Here is a 10018-nt window from a genome sequence, read left to right on the forward strand (position 1 = left end):
CAGTACTTGCAGTTTAAAACCTGGTGGCCTGATGAAGCTCAAACTCAGGCAAGGGAAAACACACAAGCACAGCCACCTGTGCCTGTTTCCTTTGAACAGTTAATGGGAGTTGGTCCTAATTGGGGTCAATTAGAGAATAAAGCAGTAATGGAAGATGTTGCCATTGTTCAGCTGCGCTTTGTGTGCTTACCCTCATGGGAAAGGATACATGTTACAGGGGAAAAATATCCTTTCAGTTCTGTCCGGCAAGGACATAAAGAACCATATATTGATTTTATTGCTTGACTCCAGGAGGCTATGTATGATGCCGTAACTGATAAAATGGCTCGGGATGTTGTAATACAGCTTCTTGCATACAATAATGCTAATGCAGAGTGTCAAACTGCTATTAGACCCCTGAGAGGGAAGGCTCATTTAGCTGAATATATTAAGGCTTGTGATGGCATTGGAGGTAATTTACATAAGGCTACTCCTTTATTTTTATTTTATTTTATTTTATTTTATTTTGAGACGGAGTCTCGCTCTGTCACCCAGGCTGGAGTGCGGTGGCCGGATCTCAGCTCACTGCAAGCTCCGCCTCCCGGGTTCACGCCATTCTCTTGCCTCAGCCTCCCGAGTAGCTGGGACTATAGGCGCCCGCCACCTCGCCCGGCTAGTTTTTTGTATTTTTTAGTAGAGATGGGGTTTCACCGTGTTAGCCAGGATGGTCTCGATCTCCTGACCTCGTGATCCGCCCGTCTCGGCCTCCCAAAGTGCTGGGATTACAGGCGTGAGCCACTGCGCCCGGCCCAAGGCTACTCCTTTAGCTCAGGCTATGGCTGGATTAAGAATAGGAAAGAATGTGCCCTGTTTCTCAGGCTCTTGCTTTAATTGTGGGGAATTTGGACACACAAGAAAGGACTGTAGAAAAGGAAATCAAAAGGCAAAAACTGCTACCATCAATCAACAGAAAAGTCCTGGTGTACGTCCCCGGTGTAAGAAAGGCAATCACTAGGCAAGTGAGTGTCATTCTAAATTTAGTAAAGATGGACAACCTCTTTCAGGAAACGGGAAGAGAGCCCCACCTCGAGCCCCTCAACAAACCGAGGCATACCTGGCACAGCCAGTGCCCTTACAAATGTACAAGAATTGTCCCCCACCTCAGCAGGCAGTGCTGCTGTAGACCTCTACAGCACAATTCCCATCTCCTTACTTCCTGGGGAGCCACCAAAGAAGGTCCCCACCGGAGTTAGGGGACCCTTACCCTCAGGAACAGTCAGTGTATTACTTGGAAGGTCTAGTCTAAATTTAAAAGGTGTTACTGTACATACGGGAATAATTGACTCTGATTATACCAAAGAAATTCAATTAGTTGTTAGTTCCTCGACTCCATGGTCTGCCTCCCCAGGAGAAAGAATTGCTATTACCTTACACAAAACTAGGAAGCAGCACAGTGAAAAGAACAGGAGGCTTTGGTAATACTAATCCAGCAGGAAAGGCTGTGTATTGGGTTAATCAAGTGTCTGACAAAAGACCTATTTGCACAGTAACTATTCAGGGAAAAGATTTTGAAGAACTAGTAGATACTAGAGCTGATGTATCTATTATTGCTATAAATCAATGACCCCGGCACTGGCCTAAGCAAAAGGCATCCATTGGTATTGTTGGAGTAGGAGCTGCCTCAGAAGTTTTTCAAAGTTCTTTGATTTTACCACATCAAGGGCCGGATGGTTAGGAAGGGATAATCCAACCTATCATTACACCTATTCCTGTTAATTTATGGGGTAGAGACTTATTGCAACAATGGGATGCTGAAATATCTATTCCTACAGATCAATATAGCAATAATAGTAAACAAATGATGAAAAATATGGGATATCGCCTGGGAAAAGAACTAGAAAAAAAAAAATTGGCCAATCAGAACCTTTAGAATTAAAAGGGCAAACAGATCGGACCGGATTGGGTGTCATTTTTAGGAGTGGCCATTGTTGAGCCTCTGGCTCCCATTCCTCTTGTTAGGCTGTCAAACCAGTTTGGGTGCAGTAATGGCCACTGAAACAGGAAAAACTGGAGGCTTTAAAAGAACTGGTGCAGGAACCATTGCAAAAGGGACACATAGAGCCTACTTTCTCCCCTTGGAATTCTCCTGTATTTGTCATTAAGAAAAAATCAGGGAAATGGAGAATGTTAACAGACTTAAGGGCTGTTAATGCTGTGATTCAACCCATGGGTGTGCTACAACCAGGGCTTCCCTCCCCAACAAAGATCCCCAAATACTGGCCTCTCCTCATGATAGATCTAAAGGATTGCTTTTTTACCATTCCTTTAGCTGCCCAAGATTATGAAAATTTTGCTTTTACTGTTCCTGCCATAAATAATAAAGAACCAGCAGACAAATACCATTGGAAAGTACTACCACAAGGCATGCTAAATAGCCCAACTGTTTGTCAAACTTATGTCAGGAAAGCTATTAAGCCAGTTAGATAACAGTTTAAAAAATGTTATATCATCCATTACATGGATGATATTCTGTGTGCAGCTGAAACTAGGGAAGAATTGATGTACTACAAGCAGTTAGAAAAGTCTGTAAATGCGGCAGGGTTGGTTATAGCCCCCGATAAAATCCAAACTTCTACTCCCTTTCAATATCTGGTAATGAAGGTAGAGCAAAGGGCTGTGAAGCCTCAAAAGGTTCAAATTCGAAGAGATAATTTAGAAACCTTAAATGATTTCCAGAAATTATTAGGAGACATTAATTGGATTCGTCCAACTTTAGGCATTCCTACCTATGCTATGTCTCACCTCTTTTCTGCTTTATGAGGTGATTCTAACCTTAACAGTAAATGCTCCATGTCCAAAGAAGCATTGGAGGAACTTCAATTAATTGAGGAAAAAATTCAGCAAGCACGAGTAGAACAGATTAATCCAATACAGCCATTACAGTTTTTAGTTTTTCCTCCTAAGCATTCGCCTACAGGAGTTCTAGTTCAACAGGATGATCTGGTTGAGTGGCTTTTTCTACCTCACAATACAACCAAAACACTCACTCTGTACTTAGATCAAATTGTTGTGCTAGTAGGACAAGCAGGGCTGTGTACAACAAAGTTAATGGGATATGATCCAAATAAGATTATAGTTCCATTAACAAAACAACAAATTCAACAAGCCTATATTAATTCCCAAGAATGGCAAGTTAATTTGGCTGGTTTTGTTGGCATTCTTGATAATCATTATCCTAAGTCTAAAATCTTCCAGTTTCTAAAATTAACATCCTGGATATTGCCTTCTATTACTCAATAAGCCCCTATTTATGGGGCCATTACTGTTTTCACTGATGGATCTAGTAATGGAAAAGCCTCATTTGCAGGACCTCAACAGCAAGTTTTTCAAACTGACTTTGCTTCTTCTCAAAGGGCTGAACTTATGGCTGTGATAACAGTGTTAAAAACTTTTAAGCAGCCAGTAAACATTGTTTCTGATTCAGCCTATGTAGTATAAGCCACACAAAAGATTGAATGTGCCTTAATTCAAAATATGACTGATGAACAACTTAATTTTTTCATTCTTTACAGTAAGCAGTACAACAAAGGCATTCACCTTTCTGTATCACTCATATGAGAGCACATACTAACCTCCCTGGCCCTTTAACTAAACTTAATCAAAGGGCGGATGCATTGGTGTCTGCAGCCTTTGCTGATGCACAAACATTTATTCTTTAATCCATCTTAATGCCACGGACCTTAGAAAAAGATATGGTCTATCATGGAAACAAGCTAAAGAAATTGTGCAACATTGTTCTGCCTGCCCGTCCTGCATCTGCCACATCAAGGAACAGGAGTTAACCCTAGAGGTTTATCTCCAAATTCCATCTGGCAGATGGATGTAACACATATTCCTGCTTTTGGAAAATTGTCCTTTGTTCATGTTTCATTAGATAACTATTCTCATTTTATTTGGGCCACATGTCAAACAGGGGAAGCCATAGCTCATGTTAAAAGACATCTTTTATCTTGCTTTTCAGTTATGGGAATCCCAGAAAAAATCAAAACTGATAACGGCCCAGGATACTGTAGTAAAGCCATGGCTACATTTTTTCAACAATGGAATATTACCCATACTGCGGGTATTTCATATAACTCACAAAGACAAGCAATACTGGAAAGAACTAATTGTACTTTAAAAACTCAAATACAAAAGCAAAAGGGAGGAGACTAGGAATATAAGACACGGCATATGCAATTGCATTTAGCTTTATTAACATTTAATTTTTTAAATTTACAAAAAGATCAACCCATGACTGCAGCTGAACAACACCTGACAGGACAAAAGGAAAATTAAAAGGCTGGACAAGATATATGGTGGAGGGATGCACATACAAAGAGCTGGGAAAAAGGAAAGATAATTTTATGGGGAAGAGGGTTTGCTTGTGTTTCTCCAAGTGACAATCAGGTGCCTGTGTGGGTGCCCACAAAACATCTGAAGATCTATCATGAGCCACAGCATCTAGTGGACCCACCTGTACAGTGCAAATTGAAGGTTTAAGGATTGCTTTTAAGCCTCAATTTGCTTTCTCTGTGCCTTCTGTTAGAAGGGGCCTGCTTCTTGTTATCAACGGTAAGTTTTACCCCGTGGTAATTAACCAAAGAGGCAGAAGCTGAGTTACAAATGCTTCAGCAATGGCATGCCTCCCGGCTACAGCCACAAAAGTTTTTGCTTCTGTTTCAGTAGATTTACTAACGTGGGGGTGAGGGTATGCTTGTGTTTTTGCAGGAGATGAACAAACCGTGTAGGTGCCCTCAAGATGTGTATGACCATGAAACAGACTGGAAGGACCCATGGATCCCAACCATGGACTGGGTTCCCCGAGTACGAGCCATGCGGAGAAACTGCTGGAGTGCCAGGGTTTTACCTATAGATGCTTAACGGACCAATGCTTTCTGACTGAACTCCTCTCTACCCTGAATACAAAGAGACCCCCATCTCAACAAAAAAAATTTTTAAATTAGCCAGGCCTAGTGGCACATGTCTGTAATCCCAGCTACCTGGGTGGGTAGCTGAGGTGGGAGGATCACTTGAGCCCATGAGGTCAAGGCTGCAGTGAGTCATGATGATGACACTGCACTCCAGCCTAGGTAACAAAGTGAGACGCTGTATAATAGGCAGGAGTATCATCACCCCTATTCAGCATGAAGAAGTTGCAGAAGACAGACCTTCATCCTTCTGCAGCCCCTAGAATTAAGAGTCCTCTTGTAAAACGGAAAGGGGAGATATGTAGGAAGCATTCAAACCAGAGGGACTCCATTTTGAATAAGGGCTAAAAAAAAAATGAAGCTGGATCACCAACCGGCAATTAAGGGCTGCACAGCCTGCAATTGCCTTACTCAATTAACTTTCTTTTAAAAAAGTCACCTTATGGTACTAATGATAGCTGTGGTGGTTTTTACAAAAAAGAGGAAGGGAGCATGTTGGGAGAAAAGCTGAGTGTTGGGAGAGAAGCTAAGGCAGGGCTTGCATGTCTGCTAGACTTACTGACTCCTTGCTTCTAGCATTCCCAGTATCTCAAGCAGCCATATGCTTCTCGTTCACTTGATACACTGTTTCCTTTTAACCCCCACATCCTCACCACCTGTTTCTTTGTTTGAGCACCAATAAATAGTGTGGGCTTCCAGAGCTCAGGGGCCTTTGCAGCCTCCACACTTGCGATGGCCTCCCAGTCACACTTTCTCTCTCAAACTGTCTTTTTCTCATTCCTTGGACTCCGCCAGACTTTGTCGCCCCTAGGACCTGGTGTTGGGTCTGATCACCCCAAGGAGACTGAGGCAAGAGAATAGCTTGAACCTGGGAGGCAGAGGTTGCAGTGAGCCGATATCGCACCACTGCACTCCAGCCTAGGGGACAGAGCGAAACATTGTCTCAAAAAAAAAAAAAAAAAAAAAAAAAAAAAAAAAACCTAGAAAGACACAAACTACAAAAACTGACTCAAGAAAAACAAGAAAATGTGAATAAATATATAACAACTAAAGATATTGAATTAGTTATTTTTAAAAAACCTTCCCACAATTAAAAGTCTAGAACCAGATGGCTTCACTGATGAATTCTACAAAATATTTAAAGAACTGATGCCAGCCTTCACAAACAGCTTTCCAAAAACAGAAGAGGGAGCACTTCCTAACTAATTCTCTGAGGCCAACATTATCTCAATACTAAAACCAGACAAAATAATCACAAGCAAAGAAAACTACAGATTAATATCACTTATGAATATAGACATAGTAAATTCTCAACAAAAAACTAGCAAATCAAATCCAGTCACATATAAACAGTACTACATGCCATGACCAAGTGGCATTTATCCCGGAAATGTAATGTTGAGTCAACATACAATAATCAATCAATGTAATACATCATATTAATAAAGGATAAAATCAAATCATCACATGTCAATAGACACAGAAAAACCATTTCACAAAATTCAATATCCTTTCACAACAAAAGCACTCAGCAAACAATAAAAGGAAACTAGGACCGGGTGCCATGGCTCACACCCATAATCCCAGCACTTTGGGAGGCTGAGGTGGGCAGATCACTTGAGGTCAGGAGTTTGAGACCAGCCTGGTAAACATGGTGAAACTTCGGTTCCACTAAAAATACAAAAATTAGCTGGGCGTGGCAGCCCACGCTTGTAATCTCAGCTACTTGGTAGGCTGAGGTGGGAGGATCACTTGAACCTGGGTGGTGGAGGTTGCAGTGAGCTGAGACTGCATCACTGCACAGTGAGACTCCATCTCAAAAAAAAAAAAAAAAAAAAAAAGGGCCGGGACAGCACTCCTAGCACTTTGGGAGGCCAAGGCAGGAGGATTACTTGAGTTCAAGACCAGCCTGGGCAATATAATGAGACCCCCATCTCAACAAAAAAATTTTTTAAATTAGCCAGGCCTAGTGGCACATGCCTGTAATCCCAGCTACCTGGGTGGGTAGCTGAGGTGGGAGGATCACTTGAGCCCATGAGGTCAAGGCTGCAGTGAGCCATGATGGTGACACTGCACTCCAGCCTAGGTAACAAAGTGAGATGCTGTATCAAAAATAAACAAATAAATAGAAGAACTTTCTTAAACCTATAAACAGCATCTACCAAAACCCAACAGCTGATATCATACTCACTATTAAAAGACTGAAAGCTTTCTCCCTGAGTTCAGGAACAATAAAGGGATGTTCACTCTCCTCATTTCCATTCACCATTGTACTGGAGGTTCCAGCCAGGATAATTAGTCAGGAAAATGAAATAAAACACATTCAGATTAAAAAGGAAGCAAAAACATCTCTATTCACAGATGACATGATCTTGTATATAGATAATTCAAATAAACCCACTCAAAAACTATTAAGGCCATCAAATGAGCCAGCAAGGTTGTAAGAATCAAGATCAAATTACTAAAATTAGTTGTGTTTCTATATGCTTTAATAAAAAATGCAGACATAAAAATATTTCATCTGTAATAGCATCAAAAATAATAAAACACTGAGGAATAAATTCAATAAAGTAAGTATAAGACTTGTACACTAGAACTACAAAACGTTGTTGAAAACCATACCTAAATAAATGGAAAGACATCTGGTATTCATGTATTAGAAAACTTAAAATTTTTTAAGTCAGTACTTTCCAAAGTGATCTACAGTTTCAATGTAATTCCTATCAAAATTCCAACTGCCTTTCTTTGCAGAAATTGACAAGCTAATCCTAAACTTCATATGGAAATGTAAGGGACCCAGAAACGTCAAAAGCAATATTGAAGAAGAATAAAATTTGAAAGTCTCATTCTTCCCTATTTCAAAATTTATCACAAAGGTACAACAACAAAGACACTGTGGTACTGACCTAAGAAGAGACATATAGATCACTGCAGTAGAATTGAAAGTCCAGAAGGCCAGGCGCGGTGGCTCAAGCCTGTAATCCCAGCACTTTGGGAGGCCGAGACAGGCGGATCACGAGGTCAGGAGATCGAGACCATCCTGGCGAACATGGTGAAACCCTGTCTCTACTAAAAAATACAAAAAACTAGCCGGGTGAGGTGGCGGGCGCCTGTAGTCCCAGCTACTCGGGAGGCTGAGGCAGGAGAATGGCGTAAACCCGGGAGGCGGAGCTTGCAGTGAGCTGAGATCCGGCCACTGCACTCCAGCCTGGGTGACAGAGCGAGACTCCGTCTCAAAAAAAAAAAAAAAAAAAAAAAAAAAAAGAAAGTCCAGAAAAAAAATAGCTTCATACTTCTATAGTCAATTGATTTTTGACAAAGATCCTAAGAAAATTCAATAGAAGGTAAGAATAGCCTTTTCAACAAATTGTGTTGCAACAAATTGATATCACCATTAAAAAGAAATAAATTTAGACCACCTCATACCATATTAAAAATTAGCTTGATCCCATCTTACAAAAAAATAAAAATTAGCTATGTGTGGTGGCATACCCCCATAGTCCAAGCTACTTGGGGAGATGCGGTGGGAGGATTGCTTAAGCCCAGGAGGGCAAGGCTGCAGTGAGCCATGATCACATCACTGCACTCCAGTTTGGGCAGCAGAGCAAGACCCTCTCTCTAAAACAAAAAACAAAACCATTAACATGGATAAAATACCTAAATATAAGAGCTAAAACTAGAAAATTCTCAGAAGAAAACAATGATGTAAATCTTCATGACCCTGGACTAGGCAACAGTTTTTCAGACATTACACCTAAAGTACAAACAGTCAACAAAAAAATTAGTTGGACTTCATCAAAATCTAAATATTTTGTGCATTAAAGGGCACTATGAATAAAGTATACAGATAACCTGCTATTTGCAAATCATATATCTGAGAAGTGTCTTATATTCGGAATATATAAAGATGTCTTACAACTCGACAACCAAAAGACAAATAACCCAATTTAAAAATGGGCAAAGGCCGGCTGTGGTTGCTCATGCCTGTAATCCCAGCACTTTGGGAGGCAGAGGTGGGAGGATCACTTGAGCCCAGGAGTTCAAGAACAGCCTGGGCAACACAGTGAGACCTCAGATCTCCAAAAAATAAAAAAATTAGCTAGGTGCAGTGGTGCACAGCTGTGATCCCAGCTACTCAGGAGGCTGAGGCAGAAGGATCACTTTAGCCCAGAAGGTTGAGGTTACAGTGAGCCACAATCACGCCACTGCACTCCAGCCTGGGTGGTGGAGCAAGACCCTGTCTCAAAAAAAAAAAGGTCAAAAAACGTAATTAGGCATTTTTCCAGAAAAGATACACAATGGCCAACAAGACATGAAAATTATGTTCAACACCACCAGTTATTAGGTAAATGCAAATGAAGCTATAAGATATTACTTCCTACCTACTGGCATGACTACAATAAAAAATAACAATAGTTGGCAAAGATGTGGAGAAAATAGAAGCCTCAAACATTACTGATAGGAATGTAAAATGGTACAGCCATACTGAAAAAGTTTGGTGATTCCTCAATAATTTAAACATAGAATTACCATAAGGTCTAGTAAACCCACTCCAAACCCACAAGAATTGAAAAACAGGCATTCAGGCCGGGCGTGGTGGCTCATGCCTGTAATCCCAGCACTTTGGGAGGCCAAGATGGGCAGATCATGAGGTCAGGAGATCGAGACCATCCTGGCTAACATGGTGAAACCCCGTCTCTACTAAAAAATACAAAAAATTAGCTGGGCGTGGTGGCGGGCGCCTGTAGTAACAGCTATTTGGGAAGCTGAGGCAGGAGAATGGTGTGAACCCAGGAGGTGGAGCTTGCAGTGAGCCGAGATCGTGCCACTGCACTCCAGCCTGGGCGACAGAGTGAGACTCCGTCTCAAAAAAAAAAAAAAAAAAAAAAAAAAACGAAAAAGAAAAACAGGCGTTCAAATAAACATTTGTATATGTGAATATTCACAGCAGCACTATTCACATCAGTCAAAAATGGAAACAATTCAAATGTCCATCATTGATGAAGGACTAACAAAATATGCTATATTAATACAAAAGAATATTATTCAGTCATAAAAAGGAATGAAGT

Source organism: Macaca nemestrina, chromosome X, assembly GCF_043159975.1.
Source record: "Macaca nemestrina isolate mMacNem1 chromosome X, mMacNem.hap1, whole genome shotgun sequence".
In the NCBI taxonomy this organism is placed as follows: domain Eukaryota; kingdom Metazoa; phylum Chordata; class Mammalia; order Primates; family Cercopithecidae; genus Macaca; species Macaca nemestrina.